The sequence below is a fragment of the Pezoporus wallicus genome, unplaced genomic scaffold (genome assembly GCF_028554395.1).
Source record: "Pezoporus wallicus isolate ANWC-B61680 ecotype Strahan unplaced genomic scaffold, APGP_CSIRO_Pwel_v1 contig_3487, whole genome shotgun sequence".
Taxonomy (NCBI): Eukaryota; Metazoa; Chordata; class Aves; order Psittaciformes; family Psittacidae; genus Pezoporus; species Pezoporus wallicus.
The window spans coordinates 1,940,985-1,949,793 of record NW_026636018.1 but is presented as its reverse complement, the minus strand read 5'-3'; positions in this window follow the sequence as shown (position 1 = coordinate 1,949,793).

Sequence of the window (8,809 nt, the reverse complement as noted above, 5' to 3'; positions counted from 1 at the left end):
TATCTTATCTTTTAATTAAGAATCAGTTTAGCTTCAGATTGCAGCATAATTTAATTTATTCAGAACACTACTAGAGTTAATTGACAACAACCCATGCCACTTTCTTTGTGCATTTCCCAGCCTCCACCACACCATGGTTTGTGCAGTCCAGATAGCACAGATACATGACAGAGGAGATCAGTCATGCCTTGAGGCTGTTTCTTGCACCCTGAAGTCACATTGACTTCAAAGGAATCAGATGGCTTGGTGCAAGCTGAGATACTTCACAAAAAGACACCTGCTGAAGGAAATGGAGAGTGAAGAACATCCATACACATTGGCCTCATGGCCCACCTAGCTCAAGTCCAGTCTCCAAGAAGGGATCAAGAGTCCAGAGGTCAGGAGTCAAGGGATCAAGATCAAAGGATCAAGAGCTCGGAGAAAAGTATGAAAGCATGGCAAACATACAGTGATATTGCCTTGAACACTAGTCGCTAGTCTCATTTTGGGGTTCTTAGACTTCCAGAAGTGGTGTCCCTGCATTTAATAGCCCTTCAGGTTGATAAAATAGCACTGTGATCTGTCAGAGGCAGTAAAAGTTGCACATGCAAAGATATTAAGGCAATTTATTGCATGTGCAGATGCATGAACCTGAGCCTTCCACTGAAGCCAGTGTAGGCTGGAGAATTAAATCTATCAGCACAGGGTAGCAAGCAGGTCATTCCCTTTTATGCCTTGAAAAAGCCTGCAGCTTTCAGCAACATCTGCCTTATCAGCCACTATGGCTTGGCATGGCACTTTATATAACACTGAACAGAAATTGCTGCATAGATCAGTCAGTACAGAAACCAATACTGAACAGCTCAGGAAGTCAGGAACCAAGGAGACAGCACAAGCAAGAGTGTAGATGGTGTGACCCCAGATTGATGCTGGAAGTGTGGAAATCCAGTGCTGGGAAAGTACAAAGATGGGTTGTGGAGTCAACTGTTGCTCTTCAGCAGATGAGGTACTATTGACTGCTGTCCTGAGTGAGCCATGTTCCTGTGCAATGTGCAGAGATGTGGAAGAAAACAGTGGTAAACTGGCTGGATACACTCCCACATGCTTCTAGTCACTTTTGCATGTTAGTTATGATATGTTCCAGTCAGATTTCAGCTCCAGATCTGGACATGATCCATAGGACACAGTTGCCTTTACACACAAACACATACTTATCTCTTCCTGTGGTGCCCTGGAGTATCTCTCCTGACCTCCCACCACCACTCCAGGATGCTGGAGGTGTCCTGTAGCTTTTGCATCATAGTGATATGGATGTTGCAGATCCCTGGTGGCATCTCAACTGCACCCCTATGCTTAAGCAGCAGAAGCTAACCCATAAATCTGGGGGGAGGATAGCATAGGAGCAGCAGATGAAGTCAGCAGGATTTGGGTTGTCTGATCACTTGTGTCTGCTGGTTGCCTTGGATCTGCTGCCTAACTTATTAACATAGCGTGTCCTGGCTTACCCAGGTGTGAGGCAAAAATGTGCATGTCTTAGGCCACCTGATCAGTTTCACAGTGGACTGAATTCTGTTGCGGAAACATCGCTGTTTGTGCCTACTCCCTATAGGATGGGCACAGGCTGGGAGGATGCTGCAGTAGCTCCAGCTGGGCACCCTGAACATGTGTCCCACAACACATTGGTCAATCTCACCTGTTTTTTTATAAGTTTTCCACTTTGTATGACTCTGCACATCAAGACAGAGGCCTCAGTGATGAGATGATGTGTAGCGAGTCTAAGCACGCTGGTTTTAACCCAAATAATTTCTCTGCTTCTGCTCCTGGTGTGGCTATGTAAATGACTGGGCTGGCACAAGTCAAGAGGCAGGATCAGGCAGATAGCAAATGGACGCACCTTGAGGCAGATGAGGACTACTCTCAGTTCTGGTAGAGTTTTATACTAGCTGTAAGTGCTTGTGAATCAATGGCCTGATTTAAACCATTAATATCATTGAGCATTTAATTAAGAAAATGAATAATTAATTATGTGTTCATACAATAATAGTCATGATATTATTTCTAATGAACAATAATTAACAATGGATTGTATTTTAAGAGGCAGTAATAGTGATTAGGAATATGCTCTGGGGACGGTCATGGGAATAGATCAGTCCTGGCTGTTCCCAAGGAGGGTTGGGGCATCCTCCCAGGGAAACCTTCCTGATGCTGCATCTAACCTTTCTTTGCCCTCTCTGGCATCACCTTCAAGAACCATGGACTTGTGAGGGCTTCTGGTTTGGGTAGAATATGTGTTGGGAGCAGGAGGTGGTATCACAGCTTAGGATCAACACAGGGTGGCATCTTCCAGGGCTCCTGCACCTTCTCCTGTTATGCTGCTGAGGTCTGGCTCCCTTTGTCTCATTCCTCACCATGCCCATACACCTATCTTCTCCTGTGCTCCCCCGAATAGAAGTTAGAATAATTTGACAACAAAACCTGGAAAAACACCTTTATCCATTGCTATGCACCTCAAGTTGTGTACTGCAAGAAGATAGAAAACGATGCCAGTTTCTTCTCCCAGATATAGGAGTGGTGAGTTTTGCCAGTGACTTTAGACTTGGTAGTTATCACCAGCCATTTATAGTGCCTCTATGCGTGTGCTAATGCCAGCTACTCCTGTTGAGTTGAGTCCTATAAATAAGAATTAAATAATGGTAGCTGCAGTAGGATGATGATGGCAATGTTATGATGATATATATCCATGCTGGACCCTCAGTGAGCTGTGGGATGAAATGTGAGCTTTCTACACAGTCAGGAACAGCCCAGAGACTGTTTGGAAAATTCAGGGGGAAAAACTGGTTGGATTTTTGGCCTTCTTAAGGGAGGAAACTCACAGGAAATATTTTCCTGGCTGTGGGAGTAGCTGGTGTGATGGGTAACATGCTCTTCGTTCACACGTCCCCGTCTCACTCTGCATCCTCAGGAATGCAAGGTTAGCAGGAAAATGCAGCTGGGGATCTGCAATGAAAAATTCTGCCGACTCTTCAAAGAGCATCTCTGATCACTTTCACAGGCACACTCAGCTTTCAGGTTGCTGCTGCTGACAAGAGGGGCTTCAGCTCTAGAACCTGCAGGACCACCCTCTGAATGGAGGGGCAGTGCTGGACTCAGGGGAAGACGTGCTGCTGCTGTTGGGAGTGCCAATGGGGAAGTGCGTTGTTGCTGCTAAGGGACTCTGATGATATTTTGGGGTGCTGCACTGAGCAGGTTCTACCCTGTCCAGCCACACAGTGACAGCCATTCCTTCCCCAGGCAGCCAGCCAGCCAGCCCTGCAACCCCCAGCTCCGTGCAGAAACCCCCTCCCTGGGGATGATAAGGCTCTCAATGGCTTGTGCTGTCCTTGTAATCTCTTCAGACTGTGCGCTTCAATTCCTCTGAGGTTTCCTCCCTCTTCCATTATTCAGTAGTCCAGGCTGCTGAGCAGTGCAGGAAGCAGTAAGGATGGGAGAAGAAGAAGATAGGGCCAGCTGGCAAATAAACTGCTGGCAAGAAATTCTCCTTGCTCCTGCTCCCCATGTTGCTCAGCATTCAGATACCCACAGAAACAAATTGGCTCCAGGGTAGATGACTCCCTTTGCAAGGGCCCAAGGTGACTGGAAGGGACTGATGCTGCACTTAATTCACTAAGCTCTGGATGAGCCAGCAAGGGAAAAACAAAGGGCTGGGAAGCTGGAAGGGACTTGCAGAGACATCCAGGCTCTGTGCTAAATCAGCAAAGGCTTTTGCGGCCCCTTCTCCTTTCCCAAGAGGTCGTTCCATAACATCACTGCCCTGGTAGTCAGAAACCTTGCAACTACTAGGTTGCATTGACTCACTTTCAGTTCGGTTGCCCTTAATTTTGCCTTGCTAGATCTTTCATGTTTACCCCTGAGATGAATGTGCAGACAGCAGCTGCATCTCAGCTCCCACTTCAATAGACTAGGCAAGCTTCGAAACTATTCGGTGGGGCAGAAGGTTCATGGATCAAAGGCTTTGCTTTCACTTGTCAAGCAATTTTCCCTAAGAACAGATTTGTCTTGATGTTATTAACATAGCTCACTAGAAGAAAAAACTAATGGAATGTCCTTAGTCCTGGTGATGCCAAACACATACACATGAATACACTTTTATTTTTCAAATTAATTGAAAAGGAAGATCCATCACAATATCAAGGTTTGTGGAAAAAACCCTGTGTGTTCTTCTCTTGCATGAGCAATCCCACTTGTGCATCAGTGCTAAAAGAGCTGCTGGAGGATGAGGGCTTTCAAAAGTTAATTGATTAGAGGAAAATCCCACCTCCTTAATAGTTATTCAGACTCATTTCGTATTTTACAGCTATTACATAGTTATAAAAGAGCTGATAGAAATGCCCCTGGATTACAGATGGGAAAACTATTTCTTATGAAAAGATCAAAGTCCCAGTTTCCATATTTGAACACCTCTACCAATAAATCACATGCCAGGATACTAAATTTCAGTGTTAGCTTTCTGCTTTCAGACCAACAAGACAACTACTCAAAAGCAGGGAGTTTAATTGTAATTATATTATTGTTTTTTTAAACTTAGATACACAGCAAAATATTGGCAATTATTATGCTGTCTGACTCTGCATTTAACCGACTGTTTCAAAGAGATTACCCATGGCTTGGGATCAGCTGTGGATGGTCACTCTTAAAAGCATTTATTTACTAAATAGTAGCTTATTTCATCGACATGTTATGCTTTTGTGGTGACAATACATCATTACTCACAGGATTGGTGTTGTCAGTAAAACTTTATTTACTGCTTTTCTGACCAACTAAAGGCTTTCCAAAGGGCAGGAATACACGTGTCTAGAGAAAATTAAAGACCTTCCTTTCTGGGAACAACTCAGCTAATCCCCAAAAAGTCTGAAAACATTTTTTTACAGACTTGTGCTACTGCACAAAATTAATCCAACACAGAGACCCCTAAATTTGGTCTGCCAACAGGGCCAACAAAGTACCAACAAAGTCATTGAAAACTAAGCAAGGGTGACTTTCTCTCAAAGGAGGAAATAAGGTATTTTCTTGATCTCCAAGGCTCCTAAAGGGAAAGCTTTTTTTTTGGCCCAGTCTGCAGCAAGGCTAGGTAAGATGCTGCAACTTGCCTTTTCCATTTCTCATGATTCTGTCTCAGGCTATCCTGGTGATGGGAAGTCAACAGTAGTCCACTGGAAGGCAATGGGAATTTTGTCTTTGACTTTCATGAAGGTCGTATCTGTTTTCTTTTATGTTTTTACACGTCTCCACTCATAGGAGTTCTATGAGGAAGTGAGAATCACAGGTTTCCATTTTCAGCTAAAAGACTCTAAATGTGACTTTTAGCTATGCAAGCACAGATGCTAATAAGTCACAATTACTAATTTAATATCTCAGCCTTTTTTATAGAAGGAGGTGGAGTAAGACTGAGGACTGGCCCTTGATTTTTGTTTGTTCAAGGTCAGCAAAACTGCTGAGGGAAGTTAATTTTTAACCTCCCTGTGGAGTGCTCTAATAGCCAGGAGATGTGAGGTGGGATTCAGCTGGTTCACTTCATCATCTAGCTGTATGTCTATGATATAAATGCTTGCATGTGAGACAGACACCCGTAAGTGTCTGGCACCATTTGAGGTGGCCCAGGGTGTGCCATCTGGCCTCCAACTGGGCCAGAATGGCGTGTCTTCTGCAGGTCTTACACCAGACTTGTCAGCCCCCTGTTTTGAATGCTCTGGAGCTTCTCAAAAGCATAAGCTGCTTATGTTCAGGTACTGGATCATACCCCACATCAAGGTCAACCTGTTCGTAATGTGCTGTCTGAAGCTAATAGGGGCAGTCCTTTATCCTGTGCCTTGCTGTGCCTATCCAGCCTGCCACGGCTGAGTATACACAACTTAGAGATCTCTGGATCTTGCCTCTTTGATCAATAATTCACTGGGTGTGAGCAACGAAGGACATCCCTGACTTTCCTCGATGGTTATATGTGAGAAGGGAAATAAAGACCTCAGTACTGGCATTGATGGGGCTCTGTGAGCCAAATGATGATGGTCTCCCATGGACAACAGACATTTCATCCCGCAGTTGAAAAGCTGCATCCTCACCCTCCTGTGCTCTCCAGGGGGGACTTGGGGAGGTTCTCAGTACATGTGCAACCTCAGCTGGGTGGCAGTGGAAGGGAGTGCGTAGTATCCAGGGCAGCGCCGGAAAGCAGATGGGGCCAAGCACAGAGGCAAAAGAGCCTTGGCTTACCCAAAATAGCCAGTGGATCTGCAGCATGAATGTCTGATACAGCTGCTGTGCTCCCAGGGTTTGGAGCACTTGATTGGTCATATCTGCCAACCTGAGCAAAAAAGAGGTGAGGGCAAAGCCCCTTGCAGCACTCAGGCCATGAGGGAGACGTGACGAGCTGAAAAAAGGGAGCTAAAATTGCCCTCCTTTTCAAGAGCTTCTGCTCAGCCTTTTCATTTGCCTGCCAGCTGTAAAGCTTTCGTTTCCCTTCTCCACCACATTTTCCCGCTAATAATTATTTCACCAAATCAGCTGCTGCTTCTCTCTTTTTCCTCCTGAAAGTTTCAAAATGCCCAACCCCACTTTGCGATAAATCTGTCTAAAACCACAGCTGCTTCCACATCCCTCATGACTGGGCGCCTTTTTTTTTACTGAGTGCTTTCTATTAGACATATGTATGTAAACATAACTAAATATACTTTGTGTGCCTTGCTTATCCTCCCAGCACTATTTTCTTTCCACTGCTTTAGTTTTGCTCCCTCTTTGGCTTCACATGGCCATTTATTACTCTTTGGATACTTTTTCTTTTATCAAGATGTTTCCTCCAGGAATGTGTCCCGCCAACGCAAGCTGCCTGGCCCATTAACTTCCCGAGTTCAGCTGACAGCCTGGAGTCCAAGTCCCATTGCCTTGTGATACTGAGTGCTTCTGAGATGAAGGAACTGGTTGGTAAAATAACTTAGTCACATGCACAGTAAGAAGAAATACTGTTTAAGGGAAAAGAATACAGTAAATTTTACAGCTGTGCTTAGGTCCCTCTCTCCCTCTCTCCCTCTATTTTCCCCCATTTTTGCATGATAATCTGATAAGTGGTTGTGAAACTTTGACTGTTTCTTAACTGCAGCTTTATTGAAGGATTTGCTGCTGCAGATAAATTTGTGTTAAATTTCTCACAAATACGCCAAAGAGCCTAACCCGTTGTTGCTCATGAGGATCAATCAGGCTTGTGTCCATAATACTGACACAGAGAAACGCCTTTGAAATCTTTGTTTAAGCATTCAACTGGTGCCATGAATTATCTCTATTTAAATTAGCAAGCTTGCATTTGAGGGTTCATTAGGCTTTCCTGCTAATTGGGTCTTGCTAATGATGAGAGCATCATTAAACCCACGTTGTCCCCACCACCTTGTTAGCTGACAGTTTAAGGGATCATAAAAGGCAGCCAGCAGGGAGGCTACATGACTCCAGAGGTTCTTAATGGCTCTGGAGCTTGTTCAGCTCCGAGTCGGTGGTTTGGTGCCAGCTCAACATGTGTCTGTGCCACAAAAATAATTGGCACAGTAGACGCCACGCTAAAGCACTGCCAGAGGACACGTGTGAAGCACGAGCTGATGGCTTCTCAGCCCTGTGTAGCTGAGGAACACTGCTGTGGATGCTTGGATGTCCTTGTTAATGGTTTATATACAGACAAACCTGAAGCTTTCCCAGGGCAAAAAAGATGCAGGCTAAAACGCCTTGTTTTAAGGGGATCTTTGTCGTTGTCCACTGTCTAGCTCCCGGCAAAAGTTAATTATTTAGCCCCCCCGGGGTAGGGGATGTTACTATTAATGTGCACAGCCGAGGCGTGTGGGAGTTGCAGGTCCAAAGCCCACTGAGAGCGCAGATGGGCGCAGCAATGTGCAGGTGATGGATGACCCTGTCTCCTCTGAAGAAGCATTTTCTTACAGCTAATGCAGCCCCAGGGGAATCCAACCTACCACTGTCCATCCAATGGCTGCTGTGCATCATTGACCGCTGCTTAGCCTCTAAAGATGAAATATTGCCTTCGTGCTTTGTTAGCAACAGGACTGAGGGCTGGAGTGTGTACTAGCTCTGTTACCAATTGCTTTTATAAAGGGAAAAAGTGGGCTGGGTTTTTGAGCAACAGAATTTTTAATTTTGAGCCAGAGTAGTTTTAAGTTAGTGCAATTAATGGCATTTTTGGTTATCTCCTTTGACACCTACTTATTCACAGACCTGGGGCACTCCTCACACAGTTGCACTGTGCATACAGTCTCCTCTGGATGTTCGAGTTCCAGCAGCTGATAGAGCAAGAGCACCAAGGGGCAAAGAAAGCAAACGAATTAGGTAGTTAAACCTCTACCTCAATGATTTAGTGATAATTACATACTGAAAAGCAAACCGAGCAGCTGTTTGCATAGCAACTGCAATATAACTACACCCTAATTACAGTTCTGTCACAGATGAAGCTGGTCACTTAGAAAGCTACTGTCCTACCTCTGTGTCTCCTCTGACGTGTATGCTCTACCCTCTGATGGCAGAGCAGGGGAAGGTGAAATGTGGCAGCAGTAGATGGGTGGACAAACCCACTCAACTCAGGGTGCAGGATGCATGATAGTTTTTGGAAGCACCTTTGTACAAGGACCCTTCACAGTGCAGGGGGATGCTGGAAGCACCCATGAATCCAGTGTTGGAGGAGAAGACCTTTCTATGGATGAGTTAATCTCCATGACCCATTTAGAAACAAATTATCACACTACAGATTTTCCCACGTGGTGATCCATCTTCTTCTGCCAAATGATCTGAG